At 28.8% G+C, this 20130-nt stretch overlaps 1 protein-coding gene and 1 long non-coding RNA gene across 2 annotated transcripts in view; both read left to right on the forward strand.

Annotated features, from left to right (window-relative positions):
* LOC107454903 (protein turtle) overlaps nucleotides 1–20130 on the forward strand; it is a 954328-nt gene that overhangs the window by 115722 nt on the left and 818476 nt on the right. The window lies entirely within an intron of this gene.
* LOC122270694 (uncharacterized) overlaps nucleotides 8371–20130 on the forward strand; it is a 28376-nt gene continuing 16616 nt past the window's right edge. Inside the window, exon 1 of the long non-coding RNA XR_011637519.1 lies at nucleotides 8371–8548. This is a non-coding gene — a long non-coding RNA (uncharacterized lncRNA). The remainder of the gene's footprint in view (nucleotides 8549–20130) is intronic.

A 20130-nucleotide genomic window follows, 5' to 3' on the forward strand; every position in this document is an offset into this window, starting at 1 on the left:
AAGATAAAATTTCTTATTATATTCTTTTTTCAGCTGACAACAGATCGAAAACATGTATTGTAAAATTGGTAAAATAGAAATAAAAGAAGAAAGAAAAAAGAATTTATCGCTCCAAAGGGACGAATTTTCGCTTCAATGCTCCTAATATATGTGTTTAATACTTTTAAGTTATAGAATGCTTTAAATTACAAAATGTTCCTAAACGAAAATGATTTATAGAATTTTAAGTTTTTCCAACAAAGGATAAATATACTTGGAGAATCATGTAAATATAACAGTCAAAATGGGAAAAAATGTGGCTTTTACAATAACACAATTACACAATAACACAATCAAACGTTAAAGCGTTAAAAAGCTATCCATGGTAACTCAGGGGATAAAGAGTTCGAACCCCAATGAGGTGCATCAGATACGAATCCTAGCTGTGGCTGATTGATACGAATTTTGCTCTCGATTCTCGCTAACCACAGTGTTGACGTAAAATATGCTCATTGGATGGCATATCAAAAGTTATAACCAATTTGCAATCACGATAGCCGTAAGAAGTTTTCGTCATTTTCCTCTCCGAAGCGCAAATGCCAATGAGTTTCATCTAAAAAACCTCCACGAAGACTAAATTGTCCTGATGTTGATACTTGAACTCCCTTGCCTTCAGGGTTGAATATAAAATTACAAGGCTAAGGATTTGAATATTGATAATCGTAAACTCAGAAATAGGTCGGCTACTCAGAACCGATTATAAACAAAAATAAAACGTTGCAAAGTATTAAGTATGCAAAAGTTCCTAAATTTGCCATACTTCATTACTTATTCTTAAATAATAATAATTAATTGGTTGCATATTTGTTTCTTAATGAAAACTCATATTGACTTTCTCCGAAAAAATATATATTGTTGCCTATTCCAAAAAATCCGGTTTCTCTCAAGAATGTATTAAAATATTTAAAGCTTAGAAACCTCTGTTAAATATTATTTCAAAGTTTAAATTAAATAAACGTCGATGTTTTATTTTAAACTCGTCCACCAATGGGAAACGTTATTGTAATAAAGAAAAATGCTTTGAATTTTACCATGAGGAATTGTATTACACAATAGAAAAATGGAGTAATCAAAATAAAATTTCTTTCTGAATTTTTCTTTAGCTGACACTGAATTTGATCTCAGGGAAGGCCTCTGTTTTAAAATTGGTGAAATAAAAGAAAGGAGAATTTATAGCTAAAAAGGGAAAAGTGTTGATTCAGAGCTCCTTTTATATGTGTTTAATGCATTTATGTCAGAGTTTTTTGCAAATTATAATATTTTTATCCAGCAAAATTAACTAATTGAATTCAATATTTTTCCATCAATAGATGTAAATACTTAGATCTTAATGTACACTTTAAAACATGCATTGAAGCAATTACAATCTTAATAAGAATACAATATCCTGGCAATATGTTAAAAAAATTAACCCAAATCATTAGAATTTTTCCTTAAAAATGCAGCATAATTTCCCAGAAATTTATACTAATATGGAACTAACTCAATAATAATATATGATATTGATAAATCTGATACATGGTAGTTTATATTGAAAATAAATATGGTTACCGTTGCTGTTTAATGCTAATTTACATGGATTACTTTCGTAAAAATGCTTGCTTTTAATATCTTGAAATAATCCAATACCCTTATAAAATGGGTTGGTTTACCGGCAGCGCAAAAGTTAAACTGCTTCCTACTTAGAACCGTAGATCAGGAGTTCGATTCTGTTAGCCTACTAAACAGTTAACGTGAATACACAGTAAGGTTCACGTTTTTTTTTCCTCCAGACGTGGACACGTACCTAGGTTTGCAAAACCCTTACCCGTATAGTAAGACCAATAGTAACCGACCTACCCCCGAAGGAGTTTGCGGATAAGGGTTTCACCCGTTTGCACGTGACTAAACACTACCAAACTACAGAAAAGTAAAAGTACTAAATTAAAAAGATTAAAACACATAGGAAAAATCCCAAAATCGAAAAAGTAAAATAAAAATAAAACAGAATAAAGATTAAAAGTGCTTAAAACATCAAAGTGGATAAAATCAACCGACAATAAAAGTGTCAAAAATACAGGTAAAAACATATAAAAGTAAGGTCAAGTAAAACATCAAATGGTAAAATATGAAAAATCACATTAAAAATAAAAGGACTAAAATAAGCCCAATAGAATAAATAAAATAGTCGACTAAAAGTTCAAGTGTCTCCCTTTCAAGGCTAAGTGCCTCTAAGATTAAAATGTTCTAAGGTAAACCAAAGTTTCACTGAGGTGATAACACTCAAAGATGACCCCAGGTAAGACAGAGGGTGCTGAACTTGACCAAGAGCAAGATTTCATTTTGAATGTCCTATGTATAAGGAAGATGCCAGTTTAAGGGGAGAATAAAGTCATGGAAACGGCAAGTGCCGGAGTAAAATACTAAAAGCAGAAATTTAAAACCAGAAAACCTAAAAGCCGAAAGTTTAAAAATAAAACCAGATAAAATTAGTCAGGTGTGCTCGCAGGGGCAAGCAGATCATCGAGGGTATATTTAAGAATTTCGATGATTTTCTCCCTGCAGTCAATATCAGCATAAAGTTGATGTTGAGTGTATTGATCCCATTTTCTGCCACGGATCCTCTGGAATTTGGGACAAAATTTTATGAGGTGGTCAATGTCTTGTACTCTGCCACAAAATTTACAATTTGCTCGTTTATTGAAGAATTTCTGCTGATATATTCCGAAAACTCCGTGGCCCGTTAAGAATTGGTTTAAATAGAAGTTTGACTGCAGGCGAGTTAGTGTGGGATCTTTAAAGAAATTATATGTCTGCCTGCCCTTTGTTGATTCACTCCAATCAATTTTCCATTTATTCATTGTGGCTTGCTTGATGTATCTAATAATGAATGTTCTTTCCACTGGGAGCATCGTTCCCACCCGGCTGAAGCTTGTGGCCTTTTTGGCTTGCTGATCCGCCTCCTCGTTACCTTCAATTCCAATGTGTGCTTTGACCCAGTAAAGTTTAATACTTGGTGTTATATTTACTTTGATCTCTTCAATAATCTTACTTCGATTTCTTGGGTCATTTAGACTTTGTAACGAGGACAGCGAATCAGTATAAATTTTCGCATCTTTGTAATTTTTGTTTTTGATGTAAATAACAGCTTGTTTAATAGCCTCCAGCTCCGCCAGATAAATACTTGCTTCATCGTTTAATCTATTGGAGATTAGATCGATTGTAAGTCCATTTTGCTTCACGACGATTGCGTATCCTACTTTACTCTGCATTGGTTCGATACCATTATCATCAATTTTTGATCCGTCTGTGTAGATTTCGATGTTATTGTTATCCAGTTTTCCTTTGCTCCAGGGTACAGCGAGATAAGTAGCTGGGTGCTTGAGGGGTGGCAGAGACTCCAGGTATTGGGCATGTGTTAAATTAGTGCTAACCAAATTTAGGTCGTCCAAATGCCATCCCCATTTTAATCTTTTATAATAAATTTCGTCAATTATTTTATAATGAATGGGTTTGATTCCCGAAAGTATTTGCAGGGATCATAGATACTATAAGTTAAATATTGTCTGTCTTTCATCACTGCACTACGTGAATAACGNTGTTAGCAGCGGGATCCTTTGGATTGATGCTAGTTTTTCTCTCATCCTGACCCCCTTGTTGAACCATACACTGGCGGCATAAGTAATTATTCTCTCACTGGCCTGGAGATAGATACGTTTCAGGACTCTGGGTTTTAAACCCCAGGTCCTTCTTACGTAGGCATAAGAAGGACCCGTATAGTAAAAAAAAAATAGTGCATGGAGTCACTCCGCGCGGAAGAAGATAAACTTCACAACCTGCGACGTTAATTGTAGAAGAATCAGCAGTCGTAGAAGGATCACTAGCTCTATTCAACGACTTTTTTTCCTGCTCCGCTCGCTTCCGTGCTCTGTAATCATGGTAATATGGTGCATTTTTCTCTCGTCGACCTCTTGCAACAGTGGAAGTGCTTGTGGTTGCCTCATCGTCTCGCCCTGGAAAATCTATTTGTATTAATAATGTATGTGAAAGCGTCATAATGTAATTTCAGAGGAGAAAACCTAACAATCAATTGATATTCACAAGAGACGTACCTTGACATAACCTTAAATCCGTCGCATTGTCCGTGGGATTGTTTTCGCTCATTTTTTACAATTGTTATCCACTAAGTTTGAAAATAAAAAATACTACCCTATTCAATTATGTGCGTATCAAAACAAACTAAAAAAATATTTATAGAAAAACAATACTTTTATGACTTTTATTATTTTTATGCTAATGAGAACCAAAACAATATGGAAGTGAATGAGGGAAAACTGGATCCTACCACGTGATTTACCGGCCAATAAAAATGTAGCGTTAAACGTTTAACGCAACCTTGTTGGAAGTCGCATAAGAAGTATAACTTCAAAAAAAAAAGTATGGTTCACGTTAAATCTATTGTGGTTGTGGAGTGGAAATTCCATATATGGATACCAGTTCAAGGGCTTCCCATGTCGTTTGATCGTAACTAAATTTACATGTCAGTCCTGCCATGTCCGTTTACAGATAGAACCCTCATAATGAGGCTAAGTGCTTGGCCATAGTCAGGTGATGAGTGCTTATTGAAAAATACCATCTGTTTCCCTTAATTTATTAATATGAATGGAAACAATAAGTACAAAATGCCAAATTTATTGTAAAGAGTTTCGCAAATATGCAAAAAAATATTTATTACTTTTGTTGAGTTACAAAATTTGAAAAAAAAAATGCTTTAAAGAGGATGGAAAGTGTTATGATCTGACTGAAGAATGTTAAAATGCAAATAAAATTACAATATTTTCATGAATATGTAATTATTTGATACAATTTATTTTGCATGTTTTGGTTAATTAAATTAGTTTTTAATATTGAAATTCATTCAGATGCTGTGTGTATTAGAAAATAAAATATTACCTCTTTACTTAGAATATACTTCAAGCTTACTAAACGGAAAGATTTTTATCTCAAAAACTAATGAGTGCAATTAATTTTGAACAAAGGCGCTCATTTATAACATCTTCTGATTAAGGAAAGATATCATTGATCAAAACAAAAGCTTGAAACCTTTGTTGAGTGATGTTCAGTCAATAAAGCAAATAACATTCTCCAAAAATAAAATATCTCAAATAAACGCTGTTATTCTCGATGATTAATCAATTTTATCTCGAGTTGACGCTTTGATCATTTCATGCCATTTCATTCGCATTAACTTCCGGTGAAGTCATTTCCGTAAATGCTTTGCTTTTATCGGCTATTGGAGCTCTTACCATATTGTATGTTTAATTCTCCGCTTTTGCTTGATAATTTCACTTCTTTTATTGGCAAGTTTGGTAGCAATCTCTCCCTTCTTTTTTAATTTCAGTGTTAGATGAAATGCAAATCTTGTTAGTAAGATAAATACCGTGATTCAATAACACCGGATGGTTTAGCCAATAAAACTGTGATTAACACGGTTTTATGCGTTGTTCTCTTTTTTTCCCCATTTAATTTATTTTTCAGAAAGAAGAAAACTCGCATTTATAGGAACAAATTTTCTTTTTTGTCTTTATTATCGTTTATGTAGCGGTTCAAGAATTACCATATATAATTATGGTCATTTTTATTACTTTTTGGAAGAGAATCATTGGTCTTCATTTATTTCGTTTGCAAAAGTTAGGCAGAGAATCATGTTTTCCAAAAATAATAGCAAGAAAAATAAGAATAATAAATAAGTCAGAAATAAATTTGAATGTGCATGTAATTCATGAAGAAAAATTTTGTATGTAATTCATGATGCAAAATTTGTATGTAGTTCATGAATCAAAGCATTTTCATGCCATTTCATTCGCATTAACTTCCGGTGAAGTCATTTCAGTGAATACTTTGCTTTCATCGGCTATTTGAGCTCTTACCATATTGTATATTTAATTCTCCGTGTTTGCTTGTAATCTTTACTTCGTTAGTGGCAAGTATGGTAAGAAGAATAAGAAGAATAAATAAATCAGAAATAAGCTTGAATTGTGTATGTAATTCATGAAGTAAAATTTTGCAGGTAATTCATGATGCAAAATTTGTACGTAATTCATGAAGCAAAGCATCTTCAAGCCATTTCATTCGCATTAATTTTCAGTGAAGCCGTTTCCGTGAATGTTTTACTTTTATCGGCTATTGGAACTCTTACCATATTGTATGTTTAATTCTCCGCATTTGCTTACTATTTTTACTTTCAGTGTATTTTCTTTTCTATTTTCCTTTTTTTAATGGTAAAAATTTCTCCCTTTTTTTAATTCCAGTTTTAGATGAAATTCACAACGTTTTAGTAAAATAAACACCATGATTCAATAAACATCTGATGATTCAGCAAATAAAACTGGGATTACCACGGTTTTATGCGTCGTTCTTTTTCTTCCCTTTAATATTCGGAATGACAAAAACTCGAATTTATAGGAATCAAACAGATTTTTTCTTTGTTTTTTTTCAGCTTCTATGAAGCATTTAGGGATTACCATGTAAAATTATAGCCATATTTATTTCTTTTTGGTGAATAATTATTATTTTTCATTCATTTTGTTTACAAAAGTTAAGCAGGGAGTCTTGTTTTCCAAAAATACTGCTACTAATAATAAAAAAAGTAATAAATAATAAAATAATAAATTTGAATTGTGCATGCAATTCATGGAACAAATACAATAATTGGATTGAAGAAAGTAAAGCATATTTAAAGTTTGCTAATACAGAAAAAAAATTATTCACCATACAGTTTAGTTCCCCTGCACTACAAAAACACCGGATCAAATTACCGTTTAAGTAACGGAACTTTGGAAGCTTTATTCGTAAAATTCATTTTTACGGTATCGTAAATATTATATTTTACTTTTTACAGCAATGTTTATTTTATTTAAGTGATTCGGTGATTTTAGTGTAATTATTACTGTTAAATTACGGTTTATCAGATTTCTTGCTCCTCAGCATGTTCCAGTAAAAATAGATTTTACTGTACTTTTTAACGTAATTTGATCCGGAATTGTTTACAGTGAAGGATGTGACAAAAATAATAAAAATATCAAAATTAATTATTCAAAATTTTATAAATAAATGTTGTTGTAAACGAAATTTGAGACGTAAATGCGACGTGGCATGCGATGATTAAAAAATCAAAATCAGCGACAAAACTTTTAAAACACCAAAATTTTTCAACATTTAATGAATCTTAAATTTTGCGAAAGTTTTCAATGTTAAAAAAAGTTTTTTTAATTTTTTAAAGTTGATTTTTCAGGAGCTAATTGACCACTTACAATTGAATTTTATATTGTCCAATTAAGTGGAAATCAATGAGTGGACAGCTAATGATTTAATTAAGAAGTCTGATTTGGACCCAATATGAATATCTGCAAATTTTCTGCCCCCCCGGGGGGGGAAACCTTAAGCCATCATCCATAATTTACTGACAGGGTGAGGGAGTCAAAAAGAGTTAAAACCTATACTTGTAACCTATACAGACCTATAATAAAACCTATACAGTGTACAAAGAATTAAACGTGTTTTGTTATTCTGAATCAAATGGCATAAAAATCAAGACGATATTACTAGAAGTTTAGAAGTTATAAGAAATTTAGCTACGGGTGAATATAAAAAGTGCAATTTTCGATTATACATATTCAAATGTCTGAAATTCCTATCTAGACTGACTAGATAATATTTCCTATTAACTAAATTTAGCTGAATCAAAACTAATGAGACAAATAGTTCACTGACAGAACTGAATAGTTCCTGCACTCAACTGAATAAGCCAAAACGAAGTTGATGTGGCTAATAGTGCATTGACTAAGCTTAATAGTTTCTACACTGAATTGAATAAATGAAAGCAAATTTGATCGGGAAAATAGTTTATTTACCGAACTGAATAGTACCTACACTGATCTGAATAATCGAAAGCAAAATTGAGGGAACTAATAGTTTAAAAGTTATTTAACTTTTATGAACAAAATAAGTAAAGTTTTGTGTTGATACTGCTCTACACCTCTGATATTTCTGTTCAAAAAAGAAAAGAGGTCATTCGTGTGTATATTTTTGCGTTTAATTGAATGAGATTAACGACAAGTTGATAGAGCAAATAGTTTAGAAGTTATAAGTGTCATAAATGTTTTATATACAAGAAGAACAATTTTTATAATACATCTGTTTTAGCTTTCTAGACACGTGTGGTATCATTTCTTTTATATCTTTTACATTCATAGAAATCAAAAACAAACAAATAGACTTGGTAGTTGTAAAGTTATATGAGCTTCATGAGGATTAAAGTGTCAGTGAAAAACAATTTCTAATACTCTTAACTCTCATAGCTTCAAAACTATTGGTCTCATCGACTTTTATTTTTTACTCTCTCTTCGGTGTTCCATACCTAAAATTATTGATTACTTTATTAAATAAATAATAGATGAGTATTTTCCTTATTTCAAAACTAATTTATTTTGCTGAATTGAAATATGAAATTTAATATTTCTGACTTTACGTAAGACTTTTTATTATTATTTCAAACTGCTTTATTTTTTCAATATGTCATACATTTATAGAAAGTTATATTATCTATAAAATGTTTGATTGCTTGAATTAAATTCTTTATTTTAAACTCTAACAAGTTGCTTGTTTGCAAAATAATTCTTTTTTATAACGATATTTAATCCACTTTATTCTCAAGCTTGGAGAATATGATACAGCAAAAACTACTATAAACAATAAGTGCTTTTTTTTCTCCAGTTTTACAGAAAGCTCGAAAACTTTAACTACTTTTATCAAACTGCTAAACTATATTACCTTTACTACGATAATTATATGATCGTGATAGTTAATTAAACACGAGAAGACATTCTCTTTCTGGAATAACCATTTCTTGAAATTTACAACAAATTCAAACCATAGGTATATTTTGAATAATTTAAACATAAATTTATATATGCATTAAATATATATTTTATCTAACTCAGTTTCCTTCTCGAAATCAGTTTTTAATTTTACTTCTAGCTTTATTGTGATAAGGAAATCAACAAACTATTTTTAAGGAATGAAAAATGTACCTTAAGAATAGTTTTTTTATGATTTTTTTAAATGGAATATTTATAAAAAACTGTAGTTTCCTGAAATACATTTTGATGGTTTACGTAAAAGTAACATTAACACGGTAGCTGTGACTATTTCTTATAAGCCAATACTTAGTAAACTTTAAACTAATTAAAATTAAAATTTTATTACAGTGTGTTGCCTAATTCAGCTTTATTTCATGCTATATATGCTTTTTCAAAAAAAAACTAAATTTATAAATATACTTTTTTCATGATGAAACACGATGAAATACGAAACAATATAATAGTATGGTTCAAGCTTTTTTTATGATATTGTCGAAAACAGTGACAAACGTCTGATTTTCTCATCAAAATCATCTACTTCATTTTGGAGAGATTATAATCAAATATTTATTCTTCTGAAATTTTGTTTGAATTTGTAATCCCCGAGCAAAAAGAATTACAAAGTAATATTTTGAAACTGAAATTTGCAGCAGCTTATAACTCTCAACAGCGTGTTTTAAATTTTACTAACAAAAATATTTCTAATATCCTGTTATCAAATTATAACCAAATATTTGTTCTTCTAACATATAATAATAATTTATAAGACCTTAACTGTAAGGAATTTTCAAAAGTGCTTCATTAAAAAACATTAAGATCCAACAAATAAAACCTATAAACATTGAGATTTAAATTTTACTAACAAACTTTTTCAGTCTTTTTTTCCAATTTAAAGTATAAAAAATAGCTTTTTTCCAACGTACTGTTGTAATTTTAAAACGTAAATTTTAAAAACGCAAAATTGATTTTAAAACGTAAATCTAGGGAATGAACATAACACACTGCAAAGAAAGCCTCGAAAGATTGAATTTGTAAGTGCATTCTAAATTGCAAAAGCATCTATTCATGTTTGAGCAAAATGCATAGTTTCAAAAGGGATATGAAGGGAGAAATGCGTGAGGGAGATATTCGTTTGCTGCTTTCAGGATTCGAACCAAGGACCTCTGCGATCGTAGTAAGATGCTGTAACCACTATATTTGATCTCCCCAGTCAAGGAAAAGTTTGGACATTTTCCTACTTAAAACTTTTTGTGCTATTGAAATTAGAAATTGGTATCCCAATATGTATTATTGCAGCGGTCACTTTTTGAAACTTAACTTTTACAGGACTTGGGAGTACAATGAGGGTTCTAGCATAGAACCTGGAGGTCCTTGGTTCAAATCCTGCCGACAGCTTACAAATGTCTCAGACATTTTTCCATTCACATAGCTTTTGAGGCCAAGAATTTTGTTCAAAAATGAGTATAGTGTTTTGATTTTGAAACATAAAGTTTTCAAACTTAACTATTATTCGTTTTAGATCTATGTTAAAACATGTTTGTTCAGTTTTAAGGAACAATATCTTAGAGTGCATTACTAATTAGCGAATTTTAAATTTTGATGACAGAATTATTTTAAATTACTCTGCATAAATATATTTGTAATATTGTATAAATTATAAAATCTCAGCAATAAAAAATTTTAAAGCTGTTTTAATTTTAGAAAAAAGATAAAACAAATAGCACTTGTAAACAATTTTTTAAAAAAAATTTTATAGCAGAATTATTCCGCATTGTTTCTAAATTATAACTAAATATTTATTCTTACACATATTTAAACTTCTTAAAATCTGGGAAATAAAGAATATTTTAAACAGTCTAATTTCCAAAATGCAGTAAACAACACATTTAACAACGCATTTTAAATTTCGACACACAAAATTATTCCACATTTTTCGTATCTGACTTCGCTTTGATGTATTCTTTCATATGTTAAAGCTTTAAAAAAAGATAAGGACGGCAGCTGGTTGGAAAACACTACAAATAGCAATATTTTTCAGAGCATTTCACTCTATGGATGCTGAAAGTTTAAAAAGAAATGATTCAGCATTAGAAACCTTTATTTGAAACTTGAGATTCTTTTTCTCATATGTATCATTTTTTGAAAGGGAAACACATATTTCTTTATCGTTACATCTGTTCAGATCATTGAAATGATCTTTTCATATAATCTTTCATCGGTGTAGAAAATATAAAAATCCTTTTACATTGAAGCAAATCGAATATAGTTGTTTTCACTCTGGGTATCTGAATAGAAAGATTCTTTTATAGAATTTAGTGTTCATATGTTCACCGAAAAAAAAATTGCTTTTCTCAGTTAAATGAACTTATTTAAAAAGCATGACAAAGCATATTATGGATTGCAATTGCATGCATATTAGAATTATATATTTTCGAACATTATATTTAAGTAAATATAATAGAACTGTTTTTTAAATTTGGTATTTGTATATAATTTTGTTTTATAATGCTTAAGGTTTACGCATTCATCAAAAATGACTTATTATATTTAACGAGTTTATTTTAATGCTACAAATATACAGTTTTGAAGAATACTGATTTTAAATTTTTAACTTGAATGCTCATTTACTTGGTAACAATATCTTTCATAATATTTCATAAAATTTTCTTATTTGTTTTATTATCTATAAAAGCGCCATTGAGCTTAATTAGCATATTTGTTTCAGTTAAAACGTTAGCATATGTTTACTGAGCACTTATTAACAAAATCAGCATTATATCAATTTTCATCAAATCTGAAAATGTCCCCAAAAAACTTGAAATCTGAAAGAGCTCTCATGTCAGAGGCAAAAATTAAATCCACTTTTATTTAAGCTACAATATGAGTTCATATTTATATATTGTCTTGAGTTTCACCTCATGATTATAAATCCCTAAAATATTTAAAAATAATAATTTTATTTACGAAAAATCATCTTTTACAAATTCAGAAATGTAATATTAGTGTAAAACTTTTAACACTTTCTTTTTTACAACCGGTTTAAAAAATAGATCTTTTTTTCATGAAATAGTTTATTTAAGAACACTGTTGTAGAGGAAAAATACAAACACGGTTATACAAAAAAGATTTTTGAAATTTTTTAGAATCTGCTATATTGAAGTTTTTTGAGTTGAAATATTTAAGCTTAAAATGTTCACACATTGCAGAAATTTATCAAGGAGAAAAAAAATAGTTATTACTTAAAGAAAAAAAAATACAGAGAAAAATGCGACGTTATTTTCGTTTAAAAATTTTATAATACGATGGTTGTCATTATGATGACTGTTTAAGTAAAGTATTCTTCAATATATAATATATTTTAATATATTTTTCAATATATTTTAATATATTTTTCAATATAGTTTAATATATTTTTCAATATAGTTTAATATATTTCACCTAAAAACCTTAAATATTTTTTTAATTGGCTTGATTCTTACACATAATCATTCAATTGATTTCTGGTGGAATTAAACATTATATTTAAGTGAACAAAATGTTTATAACATCTGCTATGGCATAATTTTTTAAATTTGTTTTGAAGGAAATAATTATAAGAATACAGTAATTATAAAAATACAATAATTATTAAAAATAAAAATAATTCTAAAAATGCAAATAATTCTGATTATGAATGAAAAATGCGTAAAGATTAAGATGCTTCGATTGAGATTATCCCTCTGCATAATCATTTCAAATTTAATATAATGCAATGCAAGACGAAGTATGTAAAGGAACGGAAAAATTTTGATCAAATCGTAGAAAAATGCAAAGATGTGTAAATTTTATTCATAAAAATTGTATTAGTTTCTGCCTTATTTTATTTTAATGTTCTTGCAAATCTCTTTCTACTCTTTGTGCTGCGCGATGTTCTAAAAAATATTTATGATAAAGATATATCAAGTGCAAACATTTTATACTGTTATACGTTTTTACACCCAAAGACATAATCACGCTTTATTTTCTCTTTTTTAACCTCTGGGAAAAACACATAATATCAAGCGTGTTCATAAAATAGAAGTAGTTTTTTCAAAATTTCTAAAAAATCAAATTGGGACGATTCTTTGTTAATTTTAATTCTATAATTGCTTTATTGAAACGTTAAGAAAAATGTACTAAATTTCAAAAACTACGTTTAAAATTCACGTATTTAACTCTTAAAAATAAAAATAAAAAATACATGATATGCTTTGTATGCCGTGTGAAACCAAAGTACGTATATGGCAACATTTCTTACAAATCAAAGAAAATATAAAATATTAAATTGAAGTTAAATAGTAATTTGCAACAATTGCTAATATTTTTTCCAATGCCCTCCCAGTTCAACATTCGTCAATTCAGGCATAATAGGGCAGATTTGTTGGCCACTCTTTCAGGGGCACCATATTAGATGGGTCGACGTTGCTTCCACAGCAATGACAGATAGAACAGAGGATAAAAGAACATCCATGCCTTGTCGGGAATTTGAACCCAAAAACTTCCTGATGTATATGACCAGGTTGCTGATCCCTACACAGTCCAGTTATCTTGTTAATATTATATGTGAATTATTTTAGGTTCATAATATTTTCGAATATTATCAATATCCTTTAAGTTTCATTTCGATCTGCACAGTTTTCATTCATATTTAGGAAAAAAAAGTTTTTTTTAAAAAAAATCAGAATTTCTATTTTATGTTTGAAGGTGCTCGTTGTTGAAATAGCGGTCAGCTAGCCAGAATCACCTTCAATTAGAAAATCGGAGATTTTCATCAATTTTTATTAGTTCTAGTGTCCACTTTAGACGTACATGATAACCGTTACCTTATTTATAATTCTAGATAAAACCAAACTACGTGTCACGCCATCTTCTATTCTTCATCAGTAGATATGTTAAATATTATTCATAACGCCACGTTACTGCACGCAATAAAACAATACAATGACACATTGATCTGAGCTATTTTGATCACCTCATATTAAATTATTATTATACAATGTAAACATAAAAATATCTTTGACTTAAAAATGTAACAAAATGTTAAATATTTCCTCTTTTTTTAAGATAATGAGTCGATTTTTAGATTTTTTTATTTACTCAATGCTTTACGTTCGATTTTGAATTAAATTTTCGAAACGGGATAAGTAGATTTTTTTAATTACAAATTAGGTACGAAATGCATCACAATCTTTTATTTGCTTTTTATTTTCTTAGAAGAAAAAAGTATGGTCAAAACTACTAGAATATGGTAAATTTAACCGTGTTTCTGGCTCTATAAGAACACCAAAGCACTCGGCAATTTTACTTGAAGCATTTTGGTAATGATTTCGTTAAAATTAACAATAAAATATTGTTTTATTATCTGTGATACATTTTGGTAAATGGGAGAACAAATTAAATTCCACATAGTTCAAAAGTTTGGACACTAAATATTAAACAAAATCTTTTATGTTTTAGGAAATAAATTATCAAAATGTTGATGTAAGCAAATAATGTACTTAAAACGTTAAAGATGGCAAACGGGAAATATATTTTATCATAAAACATTTATTATTTCCAATTTATCAATAAATATTAATTTTTACGTTTAGCAGGTGTATAATTTTTAAAAAAAACTAAGTTTCCTTGAATTGAATTTTCGTAACACTCAATAGATTTCAAAAACAGTATAAAGGGAAGATAAATGACTTACATTAGATATAATTCAAAAGTTAAGACTCCAAAGATAAAAAAAAATTGTCTACTTATTTCTTCAAAAAAATTCATTCAAAAAAGTTTTATTTCAAAAAGAAACAACTAAAAATATACTACAAAAAATTTTAAATGCAATGCATCACAGAAACATCATCTTTTTTAACTTATCAGAAAACATTTATTTTCCTTTTTTCAGTCACGTATTTAGTTTAAAAACTATTTTTTCCAACTTAAATTTCAATGAAATAAAAAGCAGTATAAGGAAAAGGAAAACGTATTATAATAGATGGTGATTCCACAGTGGATGGGCAATTTTAAAGATTTGATTTTACAAATATATATTTAAAAATTAGAATAAAAATATTTTTAGGCATTCACATTTTGTACGAAGATATATCAGACCTAAATTCATATTTACAACTATTTGACTGATATTTTAATTAGTTTCATGGTTCATGAATGGGATAAAAATCAGGAATTACCCTCGATATAAATCAAAGATCCCTGTAATACTAAAGAATTTATTATTCTTCCCTATGAAAAATCACATTTATTGTAATCTACATTGAAAAAAAAAATATTAAATGTTTAAAAAAATTTGTTTCAGAATTTTTTATTTTATTTAAAACAAAATGGAACAAAAATATATATCATAAATGTATTATAAAATTAAAACGTAATATATAATATCATAGTATATAAGTGTTTATGTCCAAAGAATACTCACAGATAATCTACCTCAGTTTAAACAGCATTGAGCCACTGTTATTGTTTGAACATACTTTATAAATTATTTATTTTTCAAAAAGGATTGCAAAAATTTTCTTTCTCCAGAAAACTTAATGACTAAAATCAGATAAATGACTTCATTTAAAAATTACTTTTCAATTGATAAAACACAGTTTTGCAATATTTTAAGACAATGAAGTGAACAAATTTTACCTCTAATATACAATGTGAAAGTACCGGTAACTTGGATGCATAATCCGTAATATCTATCCATCCACCTATCCATCCATCCATCCATCCGTTCGTCCGTCCCTCCATCCATCCCTTCATCCATCCATCTATCCATCCATCCATCCATCCATTCATCCATATATTTATCTATCACCCATCCATNAAAAAAAAAAAAAAAAAAAAAAAAAAAAAAAAAAAAAAAAAAAAAAAAAAAAAAAAAAAAGATGTCGAGGATTTGGGATTCAATTTCGGCCAGATTGATTAAATGTACACACTTTCTATGTTTGTGCTCTGAGAAAATAATATGGTCAAAACTACGAGAATGTGATAAAATCTACAGTGTTTCTGGCTCTATGAGATCACCAAAAATCTCGATATTTTTTACCGAAGCTTCGTGTTCACAATTTTAGAAAAAATGGCAATAAAACACTGTTTTATAATAAGTGATAAAATTTGGTAAAAGTGAGAAAATTTGGTAATTTTGTTATGATGCCTTAAGGCATGTCAGAAATATCATTTATTCGGTTAAATATACTTTTCTGTTTCGATTTCTTTTTACAAAATAATTGGTATTAAGAACTATAAATTTGGAAATTAGAGTTTCGGGAAAACTGTTATAGATTAACGGAGCAATTATAAAATGAACTATATCTTTTCATTTTATTAATCAGAATTATGGTTTTCTTTTTTTTTTACTAGAGATGTTATTATAATACATTTACTAAGACCACCAGCTGAGTGGTAGCTCTTTGCGCTGTCATGCCACAGGTCCTGGGTTCGACCCCAGTCCCGGCCAAGGTTGATTCCTCATTTCATCCCTTCAGTGGCTCGATAAAATGAGTACTTGGGGACAAAATACTGGATTTTACGCGTTTGGCTGCCTACCCAACCGGAACATCTGTCCCTGCACCCCAACTGCGATGGGTACAGTAGGTCTTGGCCCACTATAAGGCTATCGCACCGCTGAGTTCAGTTATACTGAACCAGATTTCTTTTTCTGTGTTTAGAGCCCCTGAGGAAAATTCAGTATTAAATAACATTACCCTAAAATCCGTTTTTACTTTAACATGTTATGCAACGCAAAATTTGATATACCGTAGTTTTTAAAGTAATTAATATCCGAAAAATCACTGAATTTCTCTAATTAAATAAATATTACTGAAAAAAATAGCGAAATAATATTTTATGGTAGAAATGGAGTTCACGGATGACGTACCCCAAGGGACGGAACTTCCGTAATTTGATCCGGAACGTTTTACAACACATACGCTTCTTCTTTCCTTTCTTGCATCTTTCTCGATTAAGGGTTTTTGAACATTTTGAGATTAATTTAAACTTAAGCATATGTAAGAAAATTGAATAGAAAACGTTGTAATTATTATGTCAAATGCCCCAAGAAAACTCAGTTCGCACTGTTAGTATTTGTACATCAACGTGAGAAAGTGGCACATCGAAGTACTTTCTCCAAACTTAAATTTTCTACAAAAGAAGATTTTCAAGTAAAGAGTGGCTTGATGCAATTTATCACTGCCATAAAACCTTATTCTGCGCGCAATTCTATTTATAGCACACGGCGTGGCGGCAAAACTATGATTTTTCACACTCAATGTCACGGATTTGCAGGGATGAAATTCTCTACTTTTAAGTATCATTTCTATTTTTTCTGAGAAAAGCGAGGTAATAAATATAAATTACTGCTTTTGCAAAAGGTATAAAATAAGAAACTTGCCACAGAAAGAATTTCGGTCAAGATAAATAAGGAAAAATTTCTACTATCAATAAAAAAGTATATTTAATATGCTTTATAGCCCTTTTTATATTTAAAAATCTGAGGCGGCGTATACAGTCATATTTTATTTAAGAAAAATCAGATTTTTGTTAGGATAATCTATATTTTTTTCTGAAGTTCATAAATTCTTTTCCAATTGGATATGGTCACTTTCAAAAACGAATTTGTTTGTTATAAAATTATTAAGCATTTAATTAGCATGAAGTATAAAAATACTTAACAAAATATAAAACAAAATGTATTTTAAAATTTTTGGACGAAATGTTTATACTATTTAATTCTTAACATATGTTTGGTTATAGAATTAAAATTACTTGATTAAAATCAGATTATTGATGCATTTGTCAAATGTGTTCCGAAAATATTAAACATATATACACACATTATCATCATTTATATCGTAATACAAATTACTTATTTGTATTATTACATTGTTTTTGATGTTTATACTATTTAATTCTTAACATATGTTTGGTAATAGAATTAAAATTACTTGATTAAAATCAGTTTATTGATGCATTTGTTAAACGTGTTCTGAAAATATTAAACATATGTACACACATTATCATCATTTATATCGTTATACAAATTACTTATTTGTATTATTACATTGTTTTTGATAACGGTATAATATTTCAATTCTATGTTTATAAGGTCAATATTTTTTCTCTTTTTAAATTAATGAGTGTAGTACATGATTCAGTTTTAAGTTCAGTTTTTTCATTAAATTTGTACGAGAATTTTATTTCTTGACACAGGCATTTTGAAATGATAAACCTGATAATCGGAAACACTTACTATATCTCTATATTAAAAAAATTTTGCCTGTCACCTCCGCAACTATTCTGGGTGTTTAACTTGCCATCCCGTTTTGTTTAGCTGCGCAAAAACTATAAAACTACAAGTGTCCGATTTTGTTCGACAATTTTTGCAATTCTAAGTGCTTTTTGTGAATTTTTTTTCTTTATTCTTGCTCACTGATAAACTTTGATTTGCTGCATAAAATAAGTAACACTTAAAAACAGGAATTTACAAATGTGAGTAAGAAAAGGGGCAGGGAATATGACGATGTTAAAGGAAATTGGCAACTGGTTCGAGAATTATTAATTATTAATGAAGTAAGAAAACCTTATACTTCTCAAGTGCAAATAAGTATTTAAAATGTAATGTGCTAAAAATCATTTTTATCAGCAATTTTGTTTCGAAACTCCAATTTGTTTTAAGTTATAAGAAATTTAAATGCTTTTTCGAGATTTTTTTCACTTCTTTTGCTTTAAATATTGCCTAGTTATCTATTATTTAAGAAAATGTACTCCTCCTTCACGAGATCCTTATTTCTTAATTTTATAAGTTTAAATAGATGTCAATCAAAATTAGAGAGAGATATAGTTCATGTTGCCAGATATAAACCTTAATATTCACAGAGGAATTTTTAATACGAAAATAAATTTTTATAAAAAAAACGATGTAAACTGTTCTCTATTTTAAATGTCTTAAGTCTTTTCAGCAAGACATTTACTTGTCACCTACTTACTTCGCATCAAGTCCGCAATCTGTATAGCTGAGTTTATTTTTTTTAAAAACAATTAGATTATTTTTCAAACCTAAGATAATCGCATATTTCATTACAATGAACATGCTTACTTAATGTTCTCTCATAAGGCTGCAGTAATTGTACATTGTGAGAACAAATTTTTCATTAAGAAATTTTTTTTCACATGGAGTTATTTTATAAAATGGGATAATAATAATATTCAATAATTTATTATAACTCTGTGCAAAAATGTTTTATTTCGGTGAAAAAGTTCTAGAGATATGTCGAAATATTCAAAAAAGTTAAATTAACTTTATGGACTAAACATTGGTCACAGTCTATTGACCAATTTATCGGGACCAAGTTTTAAGATTAACACTACACCTTATATTTTTGAACCCAAAAAGTCAAATTTATTGCAAAAATGTAAGTTTATTCCGAGAGAGTATGTTTTTGTGCGTGATGAGTTAACTTAAAACATCGTGTTTCAGCTCATCCCTTCGAAACATTAAGTTTGATCCTAGAACATGAAGATCTATTCATTAAATTAAGAGTTATTCAGAATGGTCCAATTTTTTGCACACACACAGTACCAAATAATTATAATGCTTTAGAAAACAATACTATCTTTTAGTTACTAGATAGCAAGATAAACTTATCTTAAATGATGAAAAGATAAATGCAGAATCTGACAAATTTATTTTCGATTAAATATTAACATCACAGTAACTATTCAATATTAAAACAATCTTCTTCAAATTTATCACATCAGCTTATCACACCATATGATGCAACATATTAATTCCTAATCAGTAATCTCTCTAGGGAAGAATTTCTGGAATTCAGGAAGGCAACTCTTAACTGTTCACTTACTAGAAACGAAACCTTTAGAATATACGACTACTAAAGATATACATTATATTAAGATCATCTAACTTTTAATTTCTAAGCCGTACTTTCGGTATGTTGGTTGAAAGCCAAGAAAGGAGTTTTATCACAACCTTTATAGAGAGTAACAAAATGAAGGACTAGTCTATGTCAGCTGTAGTTATCAGAAATTGTTATTATTATTTGTAAATTTCTCAGAATTGTTCACAATATTTAGTTTTAAGAACATTGATTGATTTTTTCCAAAATTTGCATCAATAATATCCGAATTTTCGTATTATATATCTAAATATACATATATATATATA

Source organism: Parasteatoda tepidariorum, chromosome 8 (genome assembly GCF_043381705.1).
Source record: "Parasteatoda tepidariorum isolate YZ-2023 chromosome 8, CAS_Ptep_4.0, whole genome shotgun sequence".
NCBI lineage: Eukaryota > Metazoa > Arthropoda > Arachnida > Araneae > Theridiidae > Parasteatoda > Parasteatoda tepidariorum.